Consider the following 21,882-nt stretch of genomic DNA (forward strand, 5'->3'; position numbering starts at 1 on the left):
TGGCTCTTCTCAGGTGCTTGGCTGGAGCTTTTCCCCTGCCAGTCTGTCTTTGGCAAGCTAAGGTCCATGAAGCAGACTTCCCTCCCCTCATGCTCATTGTCTCATAGATCCAATGATGTCACCTCTGCACCGGAGAGTCCCACTCCAGCTGAAGCTTTGCCTAGACTGGTTCCCTGAGAAACCATTCAATGCTCATCCTTAACACGCTCACGTACACATGCATGTACATGGGGACACACACACAGGCACACTGACTCACACACACACACACACACACACACAGGCACACACAAGTATACAGGCAAAAGCAACTAAAGGAGAGAAAATCTTGTTTGGCTATCGTTCAGAAGAGTCTATCTGTCACATCAGGGCACAGCAGCTGTGGCAGCTCCAACTATAGTGACAGGGTCTTCTGGCTTCTTAGATCACAGGGGAGAGAAGAAGCAGGCTCAGCAGGACTCTCAAAGGCCTGCCCCCAGTGCTCACCTCCACCAGCTGTGCCTCTCGCCCCTAAGGCTTTCCAACCCCTCAGAACTGCACAAGCAGATGGGGACTGGAGAGTCAAACACACGAGCCTGGGGATGAGTCACATTCAAATCAGAGTTCACAGAAGACTCGGTGACTCCGATCTTCCCAAACTGCTCTGCTCCTGCTGTCCCAAAGCTACTTTTTACATTTACTCTTTATGTATATGAGTGTCTTGCCTGCCTACATGTATGTGTACTGCATGTATGTATGTGTATGTGGTACCCTCAGAGGTCAGAAGAGGGCATTGGATCCCCTGGCACTGGAGCTACAGGTGGTTGTGAGCCACCATTGCGGCTGCTAGAAACTGAATCCAGGTCCTCTGCAAGAACAATAAATGTTAGCTGCTGAGCTATTTCTTTTTTATTCTTTTCTTTTTTTAATGTGTCTTGATTGGGGAAGTCCTTCTGCGTATATGCTGTCTTATTGGTTTATTAAATAAAGCACTGTTGGCCAATAGGGAAGCAAGATAGGTGGGACTAGGAGTCGAGGAGGATTCTGGGGACTCGTCCAGGAGCAGAGGCATGGTCACTCACCATGTAGGACACCAGAAGAGTAAGAGGTGTGGACCCTTTCTCCGGTAAGAGAAGACCATGTGGAAACACTTAGATTAGCAGCTATGGGTTAATAATTAAGTCAGAGCTAGCAGATAAGAAACCAAGCAAACGGCCCACAGCTTCATGATTAATAGTGTCTCATGTGTTATTTGGGGGCTGAGATAGTGGCGGGACCCAAACTGGTGGGAAGGGTACATGTTACAATGTCCGGGGGTTTTGTCTGCACCATGTCTGTGTACCACTTGCATGCTGTGCCCATGAAGGTCAGAAGAAGGTGTCGGAAGCCCTAGGACTGGAGTTGTTACAGCAGTTGTGAGCCGCCAGGTGAGTGCTGGTAACAGAACTTGGGTCCCCATGGAGGAGCACCAAGATACCGAGCCAGTTCTCCAGCCCCAGACTATCCCAAATCTTGGTGATTAGCGTGTTCCTTCCTTCTGTTGTTTAGGCCCCGAATTTGTAATCTTCTTTGATGCTGCAGTGTAGCATTGTTCCTGAAGAAACATAAACAAAAACAAACGTAAACAAACACCTACAGAAGATTAAAGTAAGCATGTCACTGAAGTCCACCTGAGCGAACCAATGAGTTTACCAGTGGTCCTCACAGTTGTGTAGGGGATTGGTGTCTTAGTGTTCTATTGCTGTGAAGAGACACTGTGATCACAGAAACTCTTATAAAGGAAAACGTTTAATTGGGGCTGGCTTACAGTTTCAGAGGTTTAGTCCACCATCATCATGGTGTGACGTGGTAGCATGCAGGCAGAAACGACCTTCCGGCAGCAGAAGCGAAAGCGGCAGCTAGGCCCAGCTTGAGCATCTGAGATGTCAAAGCCTCATACTGACACAGTTCCTCCCACACAGCCACAGCTACTCCAACATGGCCACACCTCCTAATAATGCCACTCCCTATGGGTGAAGCATGAATCTATAGAGGGTATTCCCATTCAAATCACCAGAACTGGTTACTTGTAGGAGTGACTAAAAGACAGCATCACCATAGCCTACCCCCACATAGCTCACACAAGCTGGAACCCTGGAACTCACTGTACAATCTACAGGCAGCTGGGCAGGTTGAGGAGAATCTCTCCCAGGCGCTCAGTTTGTCTGATCTCAGCAGTCCTTATTCCTTATATGAGCTTGGAGAGGAATGAGCCTGGAACATCTGGTCAGTATCAGGGACTTCCTGAGGTTCTTCAGTTGTTTGCTTCCTGATGAAGCCTTCCTTTAGAACTTCCTGGCCGGGTGGTGGTGGCGCAGCTGGGTAGTAGTGGTGCACACCTTTAATCCCAGCACTCGGGAGGCAGAGGCAGGCGGATCTCTGTGAGTTCGAGGCCAGGCTGGACCGACAGCCTCCAAAACAAAACAGAGAAACCCTGTCTCGTAACAACAAAAAAAAAAAAGAAAAGAAAAAGAAAAAAGAAAAAAAAGAAGAAGAACTTCCTGGTCAGCTGGGCGTTGATGGTGCACACCTTTAATCCCAGCACTCAAGAGGCAGAGGCTCGTGGATCTCAGTGAGTTTGAGGCCAGCCTGATCTACAGAGGACAGCCTCCAAAGATACACAGAAAAACCCTATCTCAAAAAAAAAAAAAAGAAAGAAAGAAAGAACTTCCTGGTCCTAAGGAGCTGCCCTCCAGCACAGCAGATTTTAACTGCTGCTGTGTGCCTCCCCACACCCAATGTTTAGGTATCGCAAATCACATTGCATTTATCTCCCAGTCTCCCCATTTTTGTTTCTGCTTCCTGGCCCCTCGTCCACAGGCTGACAGAATGGATACAAAGACAGAATCCATCCTTCTGCTGAATACAAGAAACACACCTCAACTTCAAAGACAGACTTTACCTCAGAGTAAGGGGTTGGGGAAAATTTTTCCAATCAAATGGACCCAAGAAACAAGCTGGTGTAGCTATTCTAATATCTAACAAATTAGACTTCAAACTAAAGTCAGTCAAAATATAATCTTTTCATATTCATCACAAGAGAAATCCATCAAGATGAAGTCTCAGTTCTGAACATCTGTGCCCCCAAATACAAAAGCGCCCACATTCATAAAAGAAACATTTCTGTAACTCAAATCACACATAAAACCCCATACACTTACAGTTGGAGACTTCAACACCCCACTCTCACCACGGGACAAGAATACCAGACAGAAACTTAACAAAGAAATAAAGGAACTAACAGAAGAAATGATTCAATTGGTTTTAACAGACATCTATAGAACATTCCATCCAAACACAAAAGACTATGCCTTCTTCTCAGCACCACATGGAGTCTTCTCTAAAACTGACCATATATTCAGCAACAAAGCCTCTAAACGAGGAGGTGGGTTTATTACCATAGCTGACAAGAAGAGGACAATTAGCTGGGCTTGGTAAGAAGTTTCTGTAAGAGGCTCAGAAGGAAGGGGCTTTGATTTCTGCATATGCCTTCAGCTTAAGGTCAATCATTCTTAACATCTCTACTGGGACCAAAGGAAGTCTCTGCCATTCCCATGGGCCTGAATCATTTGACATGCCTGTGTTCTTGGCAATAACACATTCACTCAGTACCTCATCTGTGTCTCACAATTTATGAGATGTATGTACATGAAGCCACACATGCATACATACATGAATGCATGCATACATGCTGTAGCTGTTTGAATAAGAATGGCCCCCATAGATTCATATATATATTTGAATGCTCAGTCACCAGGTAATAGCACTATTTCAAAGGATTAGAAGATGTGGCCTTGTTGGGGGAAGTGTGTCACTTGAGGTGGACTTTGAGGTTTCAAAATCCCATGCCAAGTTCAGTATCTCCCACTTGCCTGCCAATCAGGATGTAGCTTTCAACTACATCTCCAACACCATGACTGCCATACATACTGCCATGCTTCCCAAGGTGGTGACCTGGACTAAACCTCTGAAACTGTGAGCCAGCCCCAACTAGGAGTTGCCTTGGTCATGGTGTCTTGTCACAGCAATAGAATAGTGGCTAAGACACATACACATATAAATATATTTCACTGGGCCTTTAAGGTTGGTTGGTTGTGTTTAACTAATAAAAGGTGTTTATTAATAAAAATAAACTGCAATATCACCTGTTTTCATTACAAGAGTAAAACGTGAGGGAGACCTGCCTTTTCTGTTAACTCTGAGAAGCTGTGCTGGTTGCATGCCTGCTCATACGCCTTCGGTCCCCTCTGCAAGAGCGACTGTGTGTCACCAGCACTCCCTGCGCGCATAGCGTCCTGCTGCAGGAAGCTGTGTCCCACTTGCCTGCTGCTGCCTGGAAGCCCCCACTGGGAGTGGGCTCTGAGCTCATGGAGACTACCTCCACCGTGAAAGGTATTCGGGAATGTCAGCTTTCCTGGGGTCTGAGCCCCTGTCCCTCAACGTTGCTCGGTTTCTCCTGATGCTCCTGTGTCCTGTGACTGCACTGGAAACATCGCGTATGGCCTACAGAAGCATCTAGAACTTGAGTGGGCTTAGGAAGAAGACGGCATCAATGAGAACTAGAATCTGCACCATCTGTTTGGGGAGTGTTGAGGATTATCTTCCCAAACTTCCCTCTCTAAAGAGCAACTGGGAAGTCTATCTGAAATTGTAACATCTGGATTAAAGCGTGCAGTCATGGGGTGCTTGCTGGGCTGTAGTGGCACACACTTTTAATCCCAGCACTCAGGAGGCAGAAGCAGGCAGATCTCTGTGAGTTCAAGGCCAAAGTGGTCTACAGAGTAAGCTCCAGGACGGCTAGAGCTACACAGAGAAACCCTGTCTCAAACAAACAAACAAATGAACAGAATATATACGGCACTTGGAGTGCAGTATCACAATATGTGACTATCAGGCGCAAAGCAAATTTTTAGAGACACCAAGTGATAGTTGTTGGGTGTGGCTGACCATGAACACAGCCCACACTGAACACAGCTGTCCTCGGAACTCTCTGGAAGGGCTGTGCAGCACTTTGGGAAGAGTGAAAGGAGCTATATCTCCCCTCAAGGACCTCCTGTAACCTCTCAGAGAGTGTGGTGTGTGTCCCTGGAGATTGTCAGTCCCGGGGACAGCTGACTCAGGACTGAAGAAGCTAAAGTTGGGAGGACACTGGTGGCTTTCACCTGGGGACAACAGAACAAAGGATGTTGTTACTTTGCAAATCTGCACCTAGAATAGTCCAGAACTCTCTTGGGGGAAAAAAGTTGGAGGATCTGCACTACCTAGTTTCAAAAAATTATTGTAAAGCTACAATAATTAAACAGCAGCAAAAGATTAGTTAACAGAACATCTAAAGAAAGACAGGAGTTGGTGTCTGGTCCCAGGGCAATTCAGTGGGATAAAAAATATTTTCAATAATTGGGGCTGAAACAACTGGATAGCCACACTCATAAAAAGAGTAAGAAGATGCTGAGCATAACGATATGAATCTTTAGCCACATCACATGGGCGGCAAAGGAAAATGGATCTCTGTGAGTTCAAGGTCAGCATGTTCTACATAGTGAGTTCATGGACGGGACTACATAGTAAGACATGGTTTCAAAAGGGGGAAGAGGAGGAAAAACTCTACCCTTGCCTCCCACTTATTTTTTAAAATGTGAAGCCGGGCATTGGTGGCGCACGCCTTTAATCCCAGCATCGGGAGGCAGAGGCAGGCGGATCTCTGTGAGTTCGAGGCCAGCCTGGTCTACAAAGTGAGTTCCAGGACAGCCTCCAAAGCTACAGAGAAACCCTGTCTCGAAAAAACCAAAAAAAAATTTTTAATGTGTAATTATTGGGAAGGGGTGTAAGAAAGAGAGAGGGCTCTGGATGTAAGGGCGTGTCCATGCCATGGTACCTGTGTGGAGTCAATGGACAACACTGTGGAGTCAGTTTTCTCCTCTTTGTGGGTCCTAGGGATCGAAGTCAAGTCATGAGGTTTATGTGGCAAGTGCTTTTACCTACTGAGCCATCTCACCAGCCCCAAATTTCAAAAAGTTTAAAGATAATTGTTCTACTTGTCTGCTTCTGAGTAACAATGTTATTAACAATGCATGTACACAGCATTTATTATCCCACATTTATTATCCCACAATTCCACAGGTTGGGAGTCTAGATCCTTTGCTGGGAGTCCCCACAGCCGCTGTCAGGCTGAGCTCTCCTGCAAGACTCAACAGGCTACAACTACTGGAAAAGTCAACTTGTGCAGTCACTGAACAGGACCTCACAGTGTGGCCCTCAGCTCCTAGATGTCACCCCAGATCCTTGTCATGTGACCGACCATCTGCTGTCGCATAGTCAGAGTCTCCAGCTAGATGGAGAAACTAACTGCTATCTTAGGTAACCCATGATCGTGTGCACCCTTCCGCTTTATAGTAGTCTGCTGCCTAGAGCCAAGCCACAGGTCCTGCCCACACTCAAAGTCAAAAAGCAATGCATAATAATGGGGGAAAACTCAGTTGCCCTGCCCTATGTCTGTAGATTCAACTAACTGTGAAATGAAAATTGGTGGCCACACGCCTTTAATCCCAGCACCTGAGAGGCAAAGGCAGGTGGATCTCTGTGAGTTCCAGGACAGGCTCCAAAGCCACATGAGAAAGCCTGTCTTGAAAAACATATATGTATGTATGTATGTGTATATATGTGTATATGTATATACACATACATATATGCATATATATGCACATACATACATACATACATACATGCATGTATGTATGTATGTATGTATATATGTGTGTGTATGTATGTATGCAGAGGAGGAAACACTTCTTCTGACCAAGCATGCATAGATTTACCTTCTTGTCACCTTTCCCTGAACGACGCTATCTGGTACCCACTTGAATAGCATATACTTTCTAGTCTATATTACAAACTACCTAAAGACGAGTCAAAGTGCAGAGAGAATACAAACAACTTGAGTCTCCCTGAAGGTCCTGGAAACCAAATTCCTGGGGATCTCTAGGGAGACTTGAGTTCAGGGCCATGCCGATCATCTGTAGACAAACACTTCTCGCAGACGGTCCTGTGTGCCCCGTCTGCTAGTATCTTTCCCATGAGTGGCTTTGCTTCTCTGCTCTCGCCCTAGCTCCTGACGGAAGGAGAGAGGCAAACCTGTCAGCATCATCGCACACACAGTTCCCAAAGGGTGGGCACAGCCAGCGGACAGCCAATGGGCAGCTTCCTGGGGCTTGTGTTCCGTTCAAATCCCAGCTTGTCTACTCGTGAGGAAATTGCCTCGTGAAATGATAGGAATTACTGTTATTTATAGGTGATACTAACTAGCACTACTGTGCTGTAAATGGCTACATCCGATAGGAAATAGAAATGAAGATGTTTTCTGTGGCAGCAATGTCTTCGCATATGCTGAAACATCAGGGTTCCCCTGAGCAGGGACTGCTGCTGCCTTGGATAAGGGTGACTACAGTCAAATGTGCATGTGGCCTCTTACCAGCCATCTTCCTCAGGCCGTCTCTCGCTGTCTCCTGCATGTAGTAATTATTATAGCCACAAGGGGGCAGAATGTGGCTGTGTATACTATTTGTTTTTTTTTAAGGGACAAAGTTATAGTACTACATTGTAAGATACACTGTGTTCCAGTCATGGTTTTAATTTGACTTTTATTTCCTACATACATGAATTAATTGTACTCTTTAAGGCAAGAGAGGTGGAAATCACAAATTCTTTTGGGAAAATTTTGTTCTTAGCCTATAGCTGGCTAAATTAGCGGCTTAATTCTCTGTTTAAAATGCCATGATTCATCGGTTTTCTGGGAGTCATTTCCTGCAGGTCTTAAAGAGGCCTTATGGCTCTAAATTGCTCTACATTCCTTATTCCTGTTATGCTTCCTGCAGGCCATCAAGTTCATGAGTTTTATTATAGCCTTGCAAATTAGTAGAAAAAATTTACTAGCCCATAAACATTTTCTCAGTTTCATCATACTCCTGGGGGCAGATTGGTAATGGAAGCTGAAGGTGCTGTTATTCATAGCTCACTCGGCTGTAAAACTGATGGTTATGCAGCCCACTTCAGGAGGAGTGTGTGGGATACTGGAAATGGGAGTGTGTGTCCAAATTAACCCACTGCTCAACACCTCACACATCCTATGGTAAGCGCAATATGCCCAGGTCTAACTTCAGTGGCAAATGGCGGTTACCCATACTGTGGTCTTGTAGAGTGAAGCCTTTTCCTTGCCAGCAGCTTTGGTTTTATCCCCCGCCAGTCTCCTGGGCTCTGCCACGTTGTAGTCCCCAAATAACACGCAAGACGCTGTATTAATTATGAAGCTGTTGGCCTTGCTTGTTTCTTACTGGCTAGCTCTGAATTAAGTATTTATTCTATAATTGTTAATCTAAGTATTTCTCTTACCAGAGAGGTTTCCGGGCTTCTTATCCCTATAGCAGTTACATCTTGACTCCCTGTGTTTCTCCTTCCCAGAGTCCTCCTAGACTCCTAGTCCCACCTATCTTGGTTCCCTATTGGCCAACAGTGCTTTATTGACAAATACACAGGACTTCCCCCATCATGGTCTGAATGTTTGTGTCTCCCAAAATTCATATATTTGGGGAGATGGCTCAGCTGATAAAGTGTTTACCACACAAGTATGAGAACCTGAATTCAATGCCCAGGACCCGTGTAAAAAAATAGATATGATGGTGTGGGGCTGTGGTCTGGGCACTGTGGAGAGTTAAAAGGGCAAATTCCTGGGGCGTACCGGCCAGCCAGCCTAACTAACTGTAAAGTTCAAGGCAATGAGAGAGAGAAATCAGGTCTCAATAAACAAGGGGCACAGTTCTAGTGGAGAGAAAGGGTAGTGTGGGGTTGTAAATATAGTTTCTTGTCGCCCTCTTCTAAACCCCAAATAAACATACAGAGGTGCTATATTAATTATAAACTGTTGGCTGATGGTTAGGGCTTCTTGCTGGCTAGCTCTGTCTTAATTATTAACCCATAAGTACTAACCTGTATATTTCTACATGGCCTTATCTCATTGGAGAATGCCTGACGTGTCCTATCCTCCCGGTCCCTCCATGACACCCCTTCTGTGCCCTCTCTGCCTACCTTTCCAGAATTCTCCTCGTCTCCTAGCGCCCCCACCATCTCCTATCTTCCTGCCTCTATCAGTCAAACAATGTTTTATTCGTCAACCAAAAAGAGAAACATACATACAGAAAGACATCCCCCATCATGGAGTAGCCAAAACATGGATACCCAGTATTCTCAGGTCTGTGCTATATTTGCTCATGTGATCTGACAAATAGCCATGACCTGCTGGGCATAGAAACTTCCTGTAAAGTGTGACCTATCAAGAACCTATCAAGAAGAGGGTTCTTCCCCGAAGTCGAGCTTGGATAAGCATTCTGAGTAATCAAGGGTTGACCTAAGACCCAAAAGCTGAGTGAGCACTGAAAGGGTTAACTAAACTCAAAGGCTTCACTTCTAATAATTTAGAAATAAAGAGACCAGACCCTCACTCAGCCCCCTGCTTTAGCAGCCATGACAGGCTATAGAAAAGACACATAGGCCTCTGACACAAGGAAACTCCAGATCCTCTAGCCTCCTGGAGCCTAGGGCCAAAACTGAACACAAAGAAACTCCAGAGCCCACCTAGCCTCCAGACGCTTGGTTCCTGGGAACTGTTTGACCACAAAAGAAGCTCCAGGGGAGACCAAAACCTCCCCTGTAGTCTCAGGATATAGTTCTGAAAACTATTGGTATCTATATACAAAGGCCACCTGCAAGTAACAAGACAATGCCATAGAAACCACAGAATGTTCCCTCTCAGCACTGACCAATGAGAATAACTTGTATTTCACTGCCAAAATATGACTTTGAGAAATTCTCCTAATTGTTCCCAAACGTCAACCAATCAGAAACCAACCCATACCTACTGATGTAATCCTGTAACTTTTGTCTATAAAACCTAACAGTAGACAGGGAACTTCACTCCTTCTGGAGGCTGCTAAGACAGCTTACTAGACAGGGTCCCTGTCATGGTTGGATGAACAATCAATAAAACCTTGCTTTTACGTTTTGGTGGGTCTGTCTTCCTGGTGGTCTCTGGGGATCTTTGCAACTTGGGCACAAGAAGCATGGTGGTTCATACCTGTGACCATGTGCTGGGGGACAGTGGCAGGAGGGTCCCCACAGGTTGCAGATCAACTACAGAGACGGAATCTGAAAAAAAAAAAGAAAGAAAGGAAAAAGAAGGAAGGGCCTTTGTTCCCTTCTAGGCAAAGAGAATCGTCACAGGCCAAACCTCACGACCACATGGACTGAGGACTTAAATGCCCCCCTAAAAAAAGAAAATGCCATTCTATTGGAGAAGAAAAGAACTATTGTCTAGGAGTTAGGTTTAAAAAAATCCTGTATAAACAGTCAACAGCTGTTCTTAGCCTTTGTTTTTAGAGCACAAGGGAGGGGGAGAGGGGGGAGACACACACATATGACATTCTTTCAAATGCAGTTTTTGTTTCAGAGCCCAGATTTTCTACAACTAATTTCCAACCCAGAACTAGGGCTTGGTTCAAAGTTTTGTTTTGAAGATTACAGACAACAGCAAACTTCAGTCAACCACAGAGGTCCAGACAGAGGCCGCAGCAGGCAGCTTCGCTGCACCGGTGGGGAGGCATGCATCTGCACCGCCTGCAGCAAGCCTGTGCTCGAAGGACCCGAAAGTGGGGCTCCCATTTCTTGGAGGGCATCAGGAAGACAGAACATACACCCACAGAGCGGCAAACAGCTCTTCAAGGCCATGTTTGACTTCAGCCCCTTAGCCCTGTCCATGTGAAAAGCTGTCCCACGGGACCTAGCCTCTAATGAACACTCCTCTGGTAAACAAGGGCATTATAGAGGTTTCCAAAGGGATAACTATCAGCTAAGTCCTGTAATCAGGAAGTCAGAGGGTAAACCAACAGTGAGACGAGGTCCTTCCTGTAAAGAAAGTTGGGGTGAGCCCTTACCTTTTCTGCCTTGCTAGTTCTATTAATGTTCTTTATCCCCCAAACCCAAGACAGTCCTTCGTAGAATTCTTACACCAGAAGTCATCTCTCTCTCCCTGTCTCTTTTTAAGTGACATATGCAGATGTCATTACAGTGAGAGACGGAACTTCAAACAGTCTTCTATTTCCTACACCATTGCTTTATTCTCAAATATTTGACCTGAGGACCATGACGCTGGCCGGTGTGTATCTTGACACTGTGTCTATATGTGTCCATTCCCACTATCATGACAGAGCCAAGCCCCTGAAGGCCATGCTACCACAGTGCCATACGCTCTGAGTCACAATATGTGACTAGTGCACAGGGGACTCCCAGAGAGCAGAGAAACTCTCCAAAGCCCGAGAAACATGCAGTGAGAAGAAATCTGGGAAGGGGGAGGTCAGACAGAAGGCAGTCTGCACGGAGCCCTGAGCCTCCCGCAAGGTGTGAGAACCAGCGTTCCCTCCTTAAACCCCAACCTTTGAAGAAGGCCAAACCAACCTGCTGCAATCTGGAAGAAACTTGTGGAACCTTCTGGAGTAAAATACCTTTATTCTTGACCTCAGGTCTCCCACAGACCATGAAAAATCAGAGTCAAAGAACTCTAAACAACAGAGGGGAAAAAAAGGATGAGTTGAGGAGAAGAACCATTAGATGTCTCTGCAAACTAGCCACAATGTGACATGGAGAGATGGGAAGACAGAAAATGTGAAAGAGGGGTTGAGACCTGGAGGCGGAAAGGGTACAGTCAAATACACTGGCAACCTAGTCTCCAGGAGACGAGGAGAGCAGAGAAGAGGTGGTATTCAAGCCAATAAAACAATAAACGAGTTTCTGGAACTGACCAGGCCTGCAAGTCCTAGAGCACTGGAGCCTCCGCCTGCCTACACTGCACCATGAACCTCTCTCTGTGAGTCGGCACCCAGACTCATCATAGCAAAGCTGCAGAGTGGCCAGACTCAAAAAGGAGTGTGTAAGGAAGATAAAAGAATAAAAGCTAAACGTCCTGCAAAGAAAATGACTGGCCTGTCAATGAACGCTGCTACAGAACCCAGAAAACTGTGCAAGGGCTTCAAAGCAGAAAAAGCGAACCCTGGGCGCTACACACAATGTGCAACTCCCTTTAAGAATGAATGGGAAAGCCGGGCGGTGGTGGTGCACGCCTTTAGTCCCAGCACTGGGGAGGCAGAGGCAGGTGGATCTCTGTGAGTTCAAGACCAGCCTGGTCTACAAGAGCTAGTTCCAGGACAGCCTCCAAAGCCACAGAGAAACCCTGTCTCGAAAAAAAGGAAAGAAAGAAAGAAAGAAAGAAGAAAGAAAGGAAGAAAGGAAGAAAAAAGAAAAAAGAATGAGTGGGAGACAAGATTTTGAAATAAGCATTATGTATGGACAAGAAAATGAGCAATCTGAGGAGGTGCGAGGCTTAAGCTTCCTCCTGAACACATTCCAGGAATTCTTTTATGTGAAAAACAAATTTAATAGGAGGTTAGCGTTTGCGGAGTTGAGTGACAAAGACAGGCTTTCATATTCCCTGACTCTGGGAACTCAGGAAACAGCTGAGTGATGGGTGGTTTAGAATGTCAGAGAGCAGCAGTCATCAGGGGCTCCCCACTCTCAATCACTTCCAGCATTGTCTGCCTCTGAGACTGTTCTTCAGAGGCGAAATGTTTTTCCAAGCCATATTGTGTAGCTTCCACGTGCTCAGGCTGACTAATGTGTTAGCCACAGGTTACAACATGAGAGGCTCGAGACAACAGTCTCCATCTTCGCTTAACAGCCTCGCTTCCCCAGTCCCATGGCCCGGACTTACTCTCCCACGGAAACCTCTAATTTGATTTTTGTTGTTAATCTCCACATTCACCATAGCTCTCTCATCCTTTTCCTAGACTGTCTTGTCAGCTGGTCAGATAATGTGTGAGCCCAGCTGCCAAGAGAGCCAAAAATAGGAAGCCCAGGAAGAAGACGAAAGAGGAGCTGGAGCAGAATGAGCAAAGCTATGCTTTCCATACGGGAGGAAAACATGGGCCAGGCCAGCCGGGGTTACATAGTGAACTCCAGGCCATCCAGGGATGCACAGTGAAAGTTTGTCTCCAATAGGTAGGTAGGTAGGTAGGTAGGTATAAAGATGGATAAGATAGATAGGTAGGTAGATAAATAGATACACACTCACACAAAAGAGGAGCTGGAGCAGAATGAGCAAAGCTATGCTTTCCATACAGGAGGAAAACATGGGCCAGCCCAAGACCCAAGAATCTGAATCGGCATGGCAAGCCTTGGCTTGAGGATAAATGGAGCAGTGCATGACTATAACTGATGACAATTGCAATGGCTGGGAGGGTGGTAACCCCATGTGGCTTCTAGCCACATAGTGACAAGTGACAAACACGAAGGACAGACTGGACAGAGTCCAGGGTCTTGACTACGCAGAGCCCCAAATCCGCAATTGCCCTGCCAACCAGAGAACTGAGGGCTGAAAGAAAATGTAGAATCTTCTAGATCACTGTCACTTGTGAAGTGGTTTTTTTGTTGTTGTTGTTGTTTTGTTCTGTTTTGTACTTTCTGATGTTTCTGGGATTCTGTGTTTATCCATGCAAAGAAAGCTGTATTTATTTTAGTTGGTGGACTGAAAACACCATGATGGGACTCGGGAGAACCGGGTACAATACTTGACTATTACAGACCACTGAGCTTTGAAATATTCACTTTTTGATTCCTGACTAATTCGTGCGTGTAGAGGGCTTGGAAAGGTCTAGAAAAGGAGTCTTTGGTGATCAGGCTCTACCATTGGCATCACAATTCTGTGTAGTGACCACTGGGATGGAAACATGGCATTAACAGGTTGTGCTACAAGGTCCCTGAGTCTTGAGGTTGTGAGGACCCTAATTGTGTTAAGTTTGGTATAGGGGAGGCTTTGGATCTGTGTGTGTGTGTGTGTGTGTGTGTGTGTGTGTGTGTGTGTGTGTGTATCTATCTACCTACTTACCTACCTACCTTTCTATCTTATCCATCTTTATACCTACCTACCTACCTATTGGAGACAAACTTTCACTGTGCATCCCTGGGTGGCCTGGAGTTCATTATGTAGACCCGGCTGGCCTGGATCTCCCAGATATCTGTCTCTGCCTCCTAAGTAGCTGGTACAACAGGCATGCATCATAGGTATCAGCTCATGTTTACATATTTTTTAAATATTTGACTATTTTGCAATCATGTTCTATGTTGGACATTCTGTTGTAAATCAATAGACAAAGATATGGAAATATAAAAATATATGTAATTTATTATACATAAATTATTAAATATATTTGTGTGCCGGGCGGTGGTGGTGCACGCCTTTAATCCCAGCACTTGAGGGGCAGAGGCAGGCGGATCTCTGTGAGTTCGAGGCCGGGCTGGACCGACAGCCTCCAAAACAATACAGAGAAAACCCTGTCTAGTAAAACCAAATATATATATACATATATTTGTGGAAATGTATAATTAGTAAATATGTGAGTCAGAAGAAGAGGCAGAACCCCCATAGTGGTTTCTACAAGTGAATTCTGAAGAGTGGTTACCAGGGATTAACGACATCAGAAATCGGTCAGAGAGACAGAAGGGAGCATGAGGAGGAGCATCAGAAGAGCACAGGGGAAAGAGCAGCTCACACCCTCAGCTCCAGAGCCCAAACAGAGCATTCAAGAGGGAGGCCATCTTGTCCAGGCCTCATGGGTAAAGAAGGTCATGAGGGTTGACCTCTCCCTAAACCCACTCTCTGGAGTACCGAGGCAACTATCTGCTGAGAGCTGTGCAGGGGTGCCAGGGAAGCTGGCCAAGGGGAGGCACCCTCTCTTGGCAAGCTCTTGCAAAGCCTGCAGGGATCCAACAGAGGTCATTACTGGTGGGTGCCAGGGAGGCTGCCCACAGGAAGGCATCCTGTGCTGTTGGCACCGTGAAAACCTACAAGGTAGCCCTAGACTAGAGAGAGAAGCGCCCCTCTCCCACTGTCTCTCCAGAGTCACTCAGACAAAGCTCAACCCATGCAGGTTATCAAAGGAGAACTGTTTAAAGGGACCCGACCTTGCCCCAGAGCAGCTACTGGATCTGCAACAAAGATAACAAACTCACGACTGCCCCTAATGGGTAGCTTAGGGCATTGGGACATATTTATCAGGACAAACTGCAAGGTAAGAGGACATTCGAGCCCCTACAGCCCCTAGCAGAGATCCTACTCTGACCTATTGGTCAGGGAGAGTTCTAGATGAGGTAATGTCTACGTGGGTATCAAGGGAGTCAGATGAAAAGCAAGCAGACGCTGAAGAGAGGCAGTAATTTATAACGCCCCAAAATAATAATGGGGTGTCTGGGGTTGGAGGGGGACAGGAAGCAGTCCTGCTCTGATTTTGGCAGGCTGAGGCGGAAGGAAGTTGGGCACCGTAGACATTTCCTGAACACCCACCAACTAGGTGTATCTGAGGCTTGAAGGCAACTGAGACAAGCAACAAAGGCAAACGGACAGACGGACGGACGGCCAGGCGGAAGCCTCTGCTGCGCCCGGCCCACCCTCTTCTTTCCCGGGGCTTCAGTTGCCCTGTGCGGAGCCCCGCCTGCTTCGTTGCCATAGCAACATACCAAATGGGGCATATGATCAATGCTTTGGCCAGAGGGTGGACACGAGACTGAAAGTTTTCTCTTGAGATTTGTGCTTATTTTCTTTTCCTGTAGCTGAAGCTCAAATTCAGAGGTCTTCTCATGCTGCCACTTACAAACACCCCCAGCCTTTTCCAGAAAATGTATCTTCAGACCAATGACACAGAAGTAAGAATCAGGGTTGGGCATGTAGCTAACTGGTAAGAGTGATCGCGTGCATGATTAGCAGTGTGAGGGCCTGGATTCAGTCTCCAGCAAAGAGAAAGAAAGAGAGGAAAGGAAAGAAGGAAGGAGACGGGGAGGGAGGGAGGCAGGGAGGGAGGAAGAGAGGGAGGGAGGGAGGACAATAAAAAGAGGGAAGAGAGGAGAGTTCTACAGTGTTCGGCAGCTAAACAACACCCATGCCCCGGTGTTAGACTTTATGTTACCTACTCTTATACAGTCAATACCATGAGCCCAGGCTCTGAAATACCTAATTGCATAACCTTGAACAAATAAATTGACCCTGTGTGCCTCAGTTTTCCCATCTGCAAAGTGGGGGAGGTAATAATACCTACTTCACAAGACTGAGAGGATTAAATGAGTTAATGCATAGAAGGGTTTTTGTTTGTTTGTTGCTTGCTTGCTTTTTGGTGTGTTTCTTTGTTTTGTTTTGTTTTGTTTTTTTAGGACAGAGCTTACTACATAGTAAAAGTACTCTGGATCTCAAATATTAGCAATATTTGAAAACAACAAAATCCAGGCACTACCAGGTGTGGTGATGCGCATCTGTAATTCCAACAGTAGGCAGCCTGAAGTGGGAGGACCAGGGGTTTAAGGACAGCCTCAGCTACATAGTTTAAGTCCAACATGTGCTATATGAGACCCTGTCTCATTAAAAAATAATACAGAAAGGTAAACACCAACCAAGCCACACGGCCTTCAGCCTGCTGCGGTGGCCAGCATGCGAGCACGCCGGCCCAATAGCGGCACGAGGGAGCAGCCAGCCGAGATCTGGCTTGACTCAAGGCCCACTCCATGAGGCAGAGCCCATGCCTGACACGGCTTGGTGGTCAAGAACCCGAGACTAAGACCAATGATCTATGGGAAAATCAGATATTACCGTTCTGCTAAAGCCGTGGCTCTCAACCTTCCTAATGCTGCGACCCTTTAATATAGTTCTTCATGTTGTGGTGACCTCCAAGCACAAAATTGTTTCATTGCTACTCCGTAAGTGTAATTTTTCCAGTGTTATGAATCGTAATGTAAATGTCTGATGTGCAGGTTGTCCGATATGCATCCCCCCAAAGGGGTCAAGACCCACAGGTTGGGAAGCTCTGTGCTAAAGGGATGGGGCAATAAAATGATCCCTGATGACAGTCTGCTATACGCATATCTCACTGCCTTGTTCAGCCGTCATCAGGGAGATTCCTCCTGCAGCAGATGGAGAGGATACCTCGATACACAGCTGGGCAAGGCGCACAGAGAGACCTCGGAACACTCAGCCCAGCGGATGTTTCCACCAAGTTCCGGAACCAAAAGGAAGAGGAAGCACAGAGGCTGTAGGAGCCAGAGGGGATGGAAGACACACGGAAGCAAGACCTCTAAACATCAGGACCGAGGCACACAGCAGCTCACAGAGGCCAAGGCAGCGCCCACAGGGCCCGTGCGTCTGTACCTGGTTGGGTCCTAGAGCTGAGAGGGGAAGTGAACCCTGCCCCATCCCCCGCCCAGAAGCTATCTCCAATTGTTAACCCCTCATAAAGGAAAGACTGGTTTTCTCCAAGGGAGTCTAACTAGGGAAACAAACTACTCTTAAGAGTTGGTGTCAGCCCCGTAGGAGATGGTCAATGCAAAATTAATGCAGTGGCATCTTTGGACAGTCTTTGTTTCCTAATGCTGGGCCAGAGCTTTTCTTTTCTTTTGACCTTACATCTTCTTTGTGTACATATTATGGTTTCTGGTTTTATGAGTTTTTTTTAGGGGAAGGGAGATTCCTATGCATGTGAGGGAGTGCATGCATACGTGTGTGTGTGTGTGTGTGTGTGTGTGTGTGTGTGTGTGTGTCTGTGGTGTGTGTGTCTGTGGTGTGTGTATGTCTGTGCCTGTATGAGTTCCTCCTTTGGCTCTTCTGTTTATTTGTTTTGTCCTATTCTGAGTTGTTTGTTTTTGTTGTATCTCATTTTATTTAATTATTATCCCTTGGAAGTCTGAAAGGGTGTGGATTGAGATGGGGAGGAACTGGGAATAGTTGGGGGAGGTGAAAACATAATTAGAATATATTGTAAGAAAAGAAATCTATTTTCAATAAAAGAAAAAAGAAAGAAAAATAAGGAGGGAAAATTAATATTTAATATCAAGACCCCCTGGGGTCGCCTCCAGGCACTCCTATGCTCTTGCCAGGACTCTGATCTCTCCACAACCACTCCTGAGGGACACCCCAGCACAGAATCCTTTTGTGTGGGCCAGGAGTGCCACCAGTCACACAGGACACCCGGCTCCCTCTTCTATCATCGACTCTGGACAAAAAGCTAAACAAGTACTGGTCCCCGGGGAACTGGTCCAAACAGCTCAGGGCCAGGCAGTGCCAGTGCAAGGGCTTGAAAAGACCAACAACACACAGGCTTGTCTTTGTCATGGCTAACCCTGCTCACAGCCAGACTCAGCACCAGCAGCTGTAAGAGAAAAACGCCTTTCTCTCCATGAAGTAACCGAATCCAGTTGTGAATTGAGGTTGTATGTTAATGGGGTTTAGGAAAGATGAGTGTCTTAGATTTGTCTATTCCCAACTGAGCTATCTTTTTTATTTTTATTTTTCCAGTTAACTCCAGCGAAGCAGGATCCGAGCACATCCTTGGGCAGTAAAATCTCCCATACACACTCACCCAAGAGCTATGCTGGGAATCCTTGAGGCTGAAAGTGGCCTCCTGGGTGGAGCTCGAGACAGGCCCTCTGGATACTGGCTTCTGCTCTCCATAGCTCTGGGGTCGTTTTTAAATAACTCAGTTCTCAGAAATGCTTTAGATCAGCTTTATTGAAATTCCTTTTCAATGGAGTTCCTTTGTCTGATTAACTATGTTCTCTGGGGACTCCCTAAGGGACTTGGGGGTGTTTGGAATTGCTGGTTGGATCAGATTTAGTTTTTTTTTTTAATCTTTTCTCGATGCTATTGCTGCTTGCTTTACTGTGAAGGAAATGACGTCATCCCTGTTGGAGCATCTGCCACCCGCGTCAGAACAGCAGGTTTTACACCACCCAACTGACTGCAGCCTGCCCTGGGGCCTCCATTCTTTAGTTCTTCACAGAAACTCTCAGTAGAGCAGGCTGTACATTTTTTTATCAAGGTGACTTTGGTGGTACTACATTTACAAAACTTAAAAGCAGTGAGGTTTCTTCCTTAGAGAGAAAAACAGAAAGTTCTTGGGTAGCCACCATGTTCCCAGGATTCTCTGTGTGTGGACGCCACTGTGGCACCTGGCCGTCTCTCCCGTCCTGGAGCACCCAGGTGCTCAGTCCTCTGGCTTCTCATCCGGTGAAGGCTCGGCCACCCGCGTCACTCAGCTCTTAGCGAGGTGACTATTTGCAATGGTGAGCCACGGTGCCTGGGAAGATGCAGGGCCACAAGGTAGAGACACGCCAGTGACACCAGGGCACCGTGACTTCCTCAGCCTAATGGAGACAGGAAAGAACAGGTTCTTCCTCCTGAGACAAAGAGCCAGGCGAGAAAGGACCTTCTATACCAGACCTATGACAGCCACCAGGGCAACCCCAGAGCAGAGAACAGGGGGACCCCTACCCGCAGCCCCTGACCTCTGTTCTCCTATCCCAGTCCTGCTGGGAGACCACACTGAAGGCAGGGAGTGATGGGGGCCTGTGGGTGCACCATGAAAGTCAGCCTCCTGGGTTATGATCCATGCAGAGGACAAACTGGAAGGGCCAGTAGGAAAAAGCCAGCCTGCATACAGTACTTAGAGCTGCTAGTCAAGTGCCAAGCACATAATATATGCTATTTCCCCGAGCAAGCACCAGGAAGTGGGACGACCACGTTTGTTGACACACGGGAGAAAGCATACCCGTAGCAGAAGAAAGGTGATGAAACATCAGTGAGTTGGGTGGAAATTTTCAGAGGAGGGAGGGATCTGCGGAGAAAGCAGAAAGGGTACTGTGGACAGAACAGGAAACTGAGCTTTCATGGGGTGTAAAGTCGAGTCAGCAAAGAAGAGAAAGGGTAGGAGGCAGGAGCAAACACCTACATGAAGAATTAGCAACCCAGAGTGTACCACAGGGCGTGCAGTTTGAGCAAGGATGAGATGTCAGACCTGGCTATAAAGGACAATGGGTGACGGCTCGCAGTACGGGAAGCTGCTGCGGCAGCAGGCAGACATTGGTCCCTGGTCTACAGAACAGGCAGTCTGGGAGGACAAAGCCCCGAGGTCCCGGACAAGGATGAACGTGCTGTTGGCTGAAGAAGGAAAGATGGGCTCACGGAAGTGAGAAGGGACCAAGAGCTGGTCCAGGCAGACTAAAGAGGAAGGAGACTGAGTTTGAAGCTGGAAAATCAGCACAGAGCCCTCCTGCGGTGGCCTGTGCTCTCCTCAGGACCAATCCGCCATAGACTCCAGTGCCACAGGAGCAATTCCTGGAGTTCCGCCAACCCTGAAATCCACAGTAAAAACTGCCCCCAAGGGAGATGGGAGGGCAACCAGACTGATACCCAACCTCCTCAGGCCTCAAAAGGACCGAGGAAGTTCCAGCCAGAAACCCTGTCTCCACACGGGCAGTCTAGAGTCAGGATGAAAAGATAGACATTTCTAGTGACCGGGGGCTGGAGAGATGGCTCAGCGGTTAAGAGCACTGACTGTTCTTCCAGAGGATCTGGGTTCAATCCCCAGCACCCACATGGCAGCCCACAACTGTCTGTAACTCCAGTTCCAGGGCTACACACACACACACACACACACACACACACACACACACACACACACACGGACAACTCGGGTTTATATAAAATTCCATCCTAAAAAATCTGCAAAAATAAAAATCTTTCTAACTTGGCTTTGACCTTCCCACTGGGTTTTCTCAAGAACAGGAGCTCCTTTCGATAACTTCACCATTGGTCACCCCCTCCGAAAGTCCCTCCCTGGGGGACTGCCTTCTGGTCATCCACCTGGGTGATGAAGACATCATACTCCTGGGTGATGAAGACGTCACACTTGGGACGTCCAGAAGGGGCACTTGTGGTCTTCCCTTTCAAATGTCCCTTCTTCCACAATGTCCCTAATCTGGACATGGCACCCCACTCTCTCAGGCAGCACCACAGCCTGGATGCCATCTTTGCCTTGTTGCTCACCTGAGCCTGTAACTTCATCTCACCAACAAATGGGACAAGAACTGTCGTTATCCCCGCTGCTTACTGCTGTGAATGAAGTGCAGGCCTGAGTCTGCCGCCTTCTTGGAGCTGGTCCCTGGTCACCTGCTGCCTGACACACACAGAATGTGTGCTCCCTGTCCAGCTCCCGCCACCCGCCTCGCCTGTCATCATTCAAAGAATGGGTTTCGCAGTCTTCCCGAAGACCTCTTTTCTTCTGCTAAAACATGTGTGACAAAATCAGAGATACTGGCAGAAGGCTGCCAGTTTCCAGAAATTGGAGTCATGAGTCTCTCGTTTCCAGTACCAAACAGAAAACACCCCCCCCCCAGATTGTTCTGACCCTGAAGGGTCTACAAATAGAGCTATTCCTTGTGTAACTCACCAGCTTAGCGCAGAAACATCTGTTTGAAGATACAAACATTGCATTAGTGACTCACCTGTGGGCAATGTGATGGTCTGAATTACAGTTTCTGGGAGAGAGAAGGAGTTTGCTGATGAGACAAACTCGGTCACTTCAACCGAGCAGCTCTGCAGAGATCTCCTGGAAGCTAAGCAGTGTTGATGTGTGCACAAGGGGAGTTCGGGGTCATAAGACAGGTGCAAGAAGGCTCAGCTGCAGGGCCTTCCTCGGTGTTTGTTGGGCACGTCCAGTCTTTGGTCTCACCAGGAGATGGCATCAGAATGCTTTCAAGAGACCCCCCCCCCCCGCTAGGCCAGCCACACCAAAAGCTCTTTCAGAAACCCAAGGCAGCCTCTGAAAAGGAGCCACGTGGTCTTTGTCCCTGCCTGCGCAGCATCTGAAATTGCACTTTCCTTTTGGTACCTTGTTCACTTAATCCTGTTCTGTCTTTGAACCATAAGGAACCCCAGGCTACTGCAGGTCCTAA

General features: G+C 47.1%; 1 long non-coding RNA gene across 1 annotated transcript; it reads right to left on the reverse strand.

The window, feature by feature from the left end:
* Positions 1–917: 917 nt before the first annotated feature.
* LOC106021404 lies at positions 918–21,678 on the reverse strand. Its single transcript, XR_001196685.3, has 3 exons — positions 21,433–21,678; positions 10,142–10,212; positions 918–1,573 (listed from the first exon to the last, which is right to left on the reverse strand). It is a non-coding gene; the product is annotated as an uncharacterized LOC106021404 (long non-coding RNA).
* Positions 21,679–21,882: the final 204 nt, after the last annotated feature.

The sequence above is a fragment of the Mesocricetus auratus genome, unplaced genomic scaffold (assembly GCF_017639785.1).
Source record: "Mesocricetus auratus isolate SY011 unplaced genomic scaffold, BCM_Maur_2.0 Super-Scaffold_100018, whole genome shotgun sequence".
NCBI lineage: Eukaryota > Metazoa > Chordata > Mammalia > Rodentia > Cricetidae > Mesocricetus > Mesocricetus auratus.